The sequence below is a fragment of the Eurypyga helias genome, unplaced genomic scaffold, assembly GCF_000690775.1.
Source record: "Eurypyga helias isolate BGI_N326 unplaced genomic scaffold, ASM69077v1 scaffold16639, whole genome shotgun sequence".
Lineage (NCBI taxonomy): Eukaryota > Metazoa > Chordata > Aves > Eurypygiformes > Eurypygidae > Eurypyga > Eurypyga helias.
Genome location: NW_010271583.1, coordinates 49,596 through 56,501, shown reverse-complemented (window position 1 = coordinate 56,501; position 6,906 = coordinate 49,596).

Below are 6,906 nucleotides of genomic sequence, written 5' to 3'. Positions count from 1 at the left end.
CAAATTATTCTTCTTATGCAGCACCTTGCAATTGTCAACATTGATTTTCAAAGCTTGCAGCGCAGCGTTAACCAGGAGTTGCTCTTTCTAAGGGATTTCTGCTGGCTGTTTTTCTTCTCCTTCTCTTTATTTTTCTCCCCTCAAACAGACCTTTGGGAGAGAGCGCCTCAGCACAGAAATACTTTGTTTGGGTGCCAAATCCTTATTGCAGTGGGGTGTAGCCAGGAGGCTCGCATCCCTCTGCCAGAAAAACTCTTTGCTTTTCAGTAGCTCTCAACCCCCAGCATCCCTCTGGCAGCCAACGGCAGGAAAGAGCAACCTCATTCCCACTCCAAAGCACTTATTTTTCCCCCTCCTCTGCAGGCTTCAGCTCCACAAGATGCATCCCAGCTCACAGGCGTTACTCAGGTCCAGGTCACTCCCTGTGTGTCTTCACACAACTGCCCTCCAATTTGCCGCTCTGGCTCCAAACACTGGTTTTTAATATCAAAAGGAATGCCAAGGCACAGCGGAGAGAATGAGCGACCCAGCTCTGGATCTGAGCGAGCCACGCAGCACAGCCAGCCTGCCCAGTCCTCGGCACCATCCCAGGTGACACGGCTCCCCCCATGCCTGCTGGCTCACCGCCCCCCTTTAGAGCGGATTAGGTACCCAGAAACAGAAGAGACGTTTTATTTGCTACTTCTCTGGAGAGCTCTTGAGCTACTCTCTGAGCAGCACTCATTTAAGAGCTGGCATGGCAGCCATTCGATTTCTTTTCAAGCAATCAGCGGTGCAGGCAATTTTAGAAAAGGAACGTAATTCTTGTAAGAACAATTTCTGCCTGGGCAATTGTAGCTATCAACAGTGGCAAAGAAAACCAGGAAAAGGAACTTCTGTCTCCCAGGAGGGATGGCAACAAAAAGTCTGCCCCAGGGCACTGTGCCCCAAGGCTGCTGATCGCCCCAGGACTGCAGCCATGCTCGCGGGACAAGTGAGCTACCCCGAGACATGGGGGTGGCAACTCAACCAACAAACCCCACTAAATGTCCCACAGGTCCTTCCCTTCTCAGAGAGAAAGCAGATTATTTACCTTTCTTTGCTGCTTTTCTTACATTTCCATTTTTTTCCTGCTTTTCTTTCCCCAGCAAGGAAGCAAAACCCTCCAAGCAGTGCATCAGGTCAGGGGATTTTATCCCTCACACCATGGACCATTTTCAATCATGCTGATTGCTCAGACACCCTGGGGAACACCCAGCTTGCACAGCCTCCAGGCTGCCTCCAAAGCACTCTTCTCTCGGGAATGGGAATCACACAGGGTAATACGGCACCATTTCTGCTCTAGCAGCACTTTCTTTCACGCTCCGAGACAAACACGCTGTTCCCTGTTTCACACCCCTCTCATTCATTTGCCGTGTGCTGGCGGATGAGAGGCCAGCAGAACAGTTTGTTGGTGGAAAAGGTCTGGATACAGCAAATAAACAGGATTTTAGATTATTAAATTATTGAGGAATTATGGGGGAATATATACACATAGGTATCCCTTTTACTCATTTTTTCACAGTATTTTTAATAAATACCTACACATAGGTTGAAAGACAAGGAAAAGTAGAGATAAAACAGAAAACTGCAGGAAGAGCTGGGTGTGACATTCATGACACGAGAAGGGACTGTGGATACAGAACGGAGGAGAGAAGTGATACTGACAGTACTGTGAAGCAAAATCCTCCACTGGGGTCCTGCAACCCCCCAAACAAACACACACAGCCTGCTGAGCTAGAGCTGTCACTGCAGCTTTCTCAGGTGTTTTAATCAAGCCACTGCAGCTATTTTCTTTAGAAACAATGGAGAGATTTTTAATCAACATATCCACCTGGGAAGGAACAGGGCAGGAAAGAAAAATTGCCCCTGCAGATGAGACATTAATGCCCCAAGGGCATGGACCTGGGGACCGACCAGACCTTCTTGCATTTGTCAGAGACTCACTAAGTAACTCAGTAACATTTTTCTTTCTTTTCCTTATTTTCTGCTTTCATGGCAGAAATCCCTAAAGGACAGAAGTTGAGGGGAGATGGAGGGCAGTTTGACTTTGGGAGAACACTGATGTGCAGCAGCCCCATCCTATTCCTTCCTTTGGGTTCATTCCTATCCCTTCATCACTTGACAGCTTCTGGCTATTACTAATTTCAGTAGGTAAGGGAGGACAGATCCTCCCTTCCCCTGTCCCCTAAAGGACAGAAGGTGAGGGGAGATGGAGGGCAGTTTGACTTTGGGAGAACACTGATGTGCAGCAGCCCCATCCTATTCCTTCCTTTGGGTTCATTCCTATCCCTTCATCACTTGACAGCTTCTGGCTATTACTAATCTCAGGACAGATCCTCCCTCCCCCTGTCCAAAAAGCCTGACTTCTAAAAATCTGTGTAATGAGCTGGGAAAATAAACCTCAACACATCACATACAACTCTGATCTGGGCCATGCCAGAACTCTGCCAATGGCAGTGTTTCTCCTACTAAAGTTCCGTAATGATGCATTTGCAGCAAAAATATATCAGGCCCCAGGAAAGCACTAAAACTGCTTAAGTCATTGAGTCTCAAACATCCACATTTTCAAGGCTAATAGCTGTGAGAAATGGAGCATGCTGCACCACAGACCAGACAAAAATGCCCAACTCACAAAGCCAACAATGAAAACCAGTTTGCCTTTCCAAAGGGATTTGGAGATCCCACTCAGCAGAAAAGCCAGAAAAAAAAAATTATTTAAGATTCTCTCCTTCCTCTTGAAATGTGTGGCCCTGGGGATCCGATGGCATTGGCATCTGTCCAGCAACAACAGCGATCACTTGGTGGCTCGTGAACCCGATGGAGACACAAGGTTTGCCCAGTCTGCAGTGACCACAGGCTCTGGACCCTGTTCTGGCGTGTTTTGGCTGTGGAGATCTCCCCCTCCTCCTCCCTCTCCTGCAATCCCCAGGCCCCCACATTTAGCAGATGTGCTCCTAAAATGACATTGGAGAATCGGAGTTTGCATAGCGTCTCCTCTCCCGGATGCCTCTGGGAGCAAGACGCGCTTTGGCAGGGAGTTTGAGAGGGGCTTTGCCTCTGCTTACTGCCCTCATTAAGCTTATCAGAGGGTCCAGGAAAGATCTGGTGTTTGCTTCAATCCTTCCCTTAGCACTCCAGGGGCCAAGGCAATTGGCATCTCACACCAAGTTTGCACCAGGCTCTGCCAAGCTCTACTAGTGGTGGAATTTTTAAGAAATACACTTGCTTCTATCTGCCGCATTTCTCTGCTGGCAAAATACACAGCAGAAACATGTAGTGCCAGCACGCACTGCGTTTGCCAATTGAGCTTCTTCTGCTCGCTAAAACAGCTTTGAAACTGTGTTTGTGTTTTGCTACAGTGGCCAAATTTCTCAGCATAGACAAAGCTGAATTCCCAGCTCCCAACTCTGCAGGAGGGGGTCAGGCTCTGCGAGGGCTCTCCCGCTCCTGCCTCTTCCACAGCTCCTCTGTTCCCCAGCTTCCCTACTCGTGCCGTGGGGAGATCTGACATCAGATGGGTTGACTAGAGACGTGGTTTTTCAACGCTGCATATTTCATCTCGCAGTTTGTGTCAGCTAAAAGCTGCCCTTCTTGCAGTTCTGAGAACTGAAATATTACCCAGCAAAACCCAAACATGAGTCACTGTTAATACAATCTAAAACACATTATCTTTATAAGGAAGGCTTCAAAGTGAAGATACATTTCAGTTATAGTAGCAAGGACAGTTATAATCAATGTTAAACAGTTCAGTTTCTCCCCTAACCCTCGATTAATGAGCATGAAATACCATCTACCTCATAACTACTCCCAAACATCTAAGTATGTTAAACACCCTTTTGATTCTCTCCAGCTTTTTGAGTGTGCGTGAAGCTTCAGCTGAATCCAATTTGTACCATCGGCAACTGGAGCTGTTCGGCATTTGTCACTGTTGGCATTACATTTCTCTTAACTGTAATGAGGTGACACTGAATTATAGAACTCTTTATACTGCTTTAATACCTTGATCATTCAGGTGTTATGAATCTGTAGGAATGTTAAAGCAGTTAAGCTATACATCTGCCCAGCTGAAAAGGCATTAGTGATTCCAAGGAATTTTTGGCCAGGCAAATTTAACCACAGTTTAAGCCAGAAATGGCGCTCCTGCACCTCCCCAGCAGGCAGCCAGGAAGGTGTCTTCTGAGGAACCTGCTAAAATTTCTCAAATAAATCTCAGCTACCAGTGGGAGAAAGACAGACACATGGAAAACAGCTTCTGTCCAGAGACAATCGGGTCTAGCAAAGCCATGCATTCAGAGGCTGGCTAGATACCTCCCTGACAAATTCAGGATTCAGTGGCTTGCTGAATGTATAGGGTAAAGCCTTGCTAGACCCCATAGGTGGATGCTCCTGACCCCAATGGCAACTGCATCCTCCCACCCACCTCCTCCCAGCTCCTTTCACCGCCTTGGGATGCTCATCCTTGCTTTGGTCTTCAACCTGTGATCCTGCTTTCCCTGGCACACATAAAGAGGCAGGCATTCAGCTTGGACCACACAATCAAAACATCCTATCTATCAAAACAAATGTAAGTTTTCTCCAGTGCAATTACAGTCTGGGCTAACCATGTTGTTCCCACAAAAAGGCTGTTGGCAAATTCCTGTCCTCGTCCTGCAGAGGCGGTGACATGCAGTACACCAGGTCTATGTGAGCCAAAAAAATAATATTTAAGAGCACCATGTATTGACAGTCAAGAGATGTAGACGTGCTCTAGGGTAGAGACTGAATCAAGCAGTGGACAGGCACAAACATCTGCATGAACCTCCGGCCACAAACACAGCAGGTGCTGCACATTGAACACGCACACAGATGAATGGGGCCATTTTTAAACTTTGTGCCAAGAAGGAAATCTGTGCTGTGTTCTTAGTTAGAGGAGAATGCAAATATTCATGATAAAGCATGAATGAAAAAACTACTAAATATTTTAACCAATTTAGTCATCATACGAAACAGAAGTAATTTTCCCCTCTCAGGGCCACACGGATGGGTGCACACTCACCGCCTGATGTAGCAGCGGTCATCTATTTAGGCTGTTTTAGCTTAATAGCTAAAATTCAGCTCTTTGACTTCCTATGCTTAGGCAAGAAATTGGTATACATTTTTTAAACCTTGAAATAGAAAGAAGCTGCTAAGTGCCACAAGAAGGGGGGAAAAAGAGCAGTTTTCAGTGCAAAACATAGCCTAGGGTAATCCAGAACAGGTTAAAGAGTGTTTCCCCTCATACTGCCCATTTCTGTCACTCATTTAAAATCTCTCTTTGAAGATCCCCGCAGTCCTTCCTAAATCTTTGCGTTGTCTACATGATGGCTATGTTATTCCCTACCCAGATCATTAAAACAGGTGCTGAGCAGCCTGGTACCCAGGGCAGGACCTCAAGGTCCTGGCCGCCAACCTCTGCCATGAAGAAAACCAGCTATTTCATCTCAACCTTCGCTTGCCATTTCCTTCTGAATTTTTGACATTCACCTTTCACCCTGTGGGCTCTTCGTTTCTCCAGCATTCCCCTGCTAGCAGGGCTAAACACGGCCCTCGTCCAACAGCAGCTCAGGGAACAGTGGACTCCACCACCCTGCATATTTTCCTCTATTAATAAAAACATCAGGGCAGTTTCCCCAGCCTTTTTACTACTCTCATCTAGCTTTCCTTAACCAATGTGTGTATTTTCTAATATTTACCACGTGCACATGAACAGTGTCAGCTTTTCTTTAAAAGCTTTAATCTTTCTGTTAATCTAACTTGAGGGGTTTTTGTTCTGCCTTCCTACTCCACTTCCATTGCCAAATAAAGAAAAAGAGCGAGCTCAAACCTGCCACCCATTAAATGATCTTGACAGCAGAGAGCCTGAAAACAGACAGTCAGTACAAATATAAACTGTGGGACTCTTCATTTTCATCATCTTTCAGGCAAACCACATTTGATCCTTCATGGGAAATCTTAACTGTTAAATCCATGGAACTAGTTAGCCAACAGACTGGGGAGGGAAAGCAGGGGTAACAGGGAAAAAAAAGTGGTTTCAGATGGATACAAAAAAAGACATAAAATGTGCCCTAACTTTGGGCTGCTTTCAGAAGTGCTGTGTACAGTGAAGCCATCTCAGCCCAATCACTGCCCCACTGCCACCCCCTGCTCCGTTGACACCCCAATTCAGCCCGTAACACTGCAGAAATAGTTGGTACCACTTTTCCCCAGTGCAAGGCACTGACTCGCACGTTTAACTGACTGTTCCCCAGTGGAAAGGCCAACATGGAAAACGAGCTGCTTATCTAAGGAGAGGGTTTCCCTTTCATCTTAAAGACACACAACAGACTTTATGTTTTACTTGCCAGGACGATAAAACATGCCACTGCAGAATCACAGCTGCCAACAGCTTGAAATGAGCCACAGGCAGTTAATCTTACATGCATTATCAGGTTCATGATTTGTCATATGGCCCTTTTTTTTTAATTCTCTCTTCGTTAGAGAATTCAAGTTCAGATAAAAAGTTGCAGAAATGAAAACCAAAAAAACACCAAAACTCTGCAGACTGCATTTAGAATAACCAGAAGCTGGATATTTAGACCTCCATTTAGACAAGTGCTGTGCACAAATATCTGTCTACACAAAGTGCACACAAGCTTTCACCATCTTCCTTTGCTGAGGACAAGAAGAACGAGGATGTCTCGGCTTATATTTCAATTACATTCACCCAGAGCTCATGTATGTCCTACCATTATTAGTAATTCAAATTTGCAGTATTATAATAGAGATTGTAATAATAGCTTAGACTGGAAGGTACTTCTGGAGGTCTCTAGTCCATCCCCACTCAAAACAGGGCCAAGTTCAGAGTTGGACAAGGTTTCTTGGGGTTGC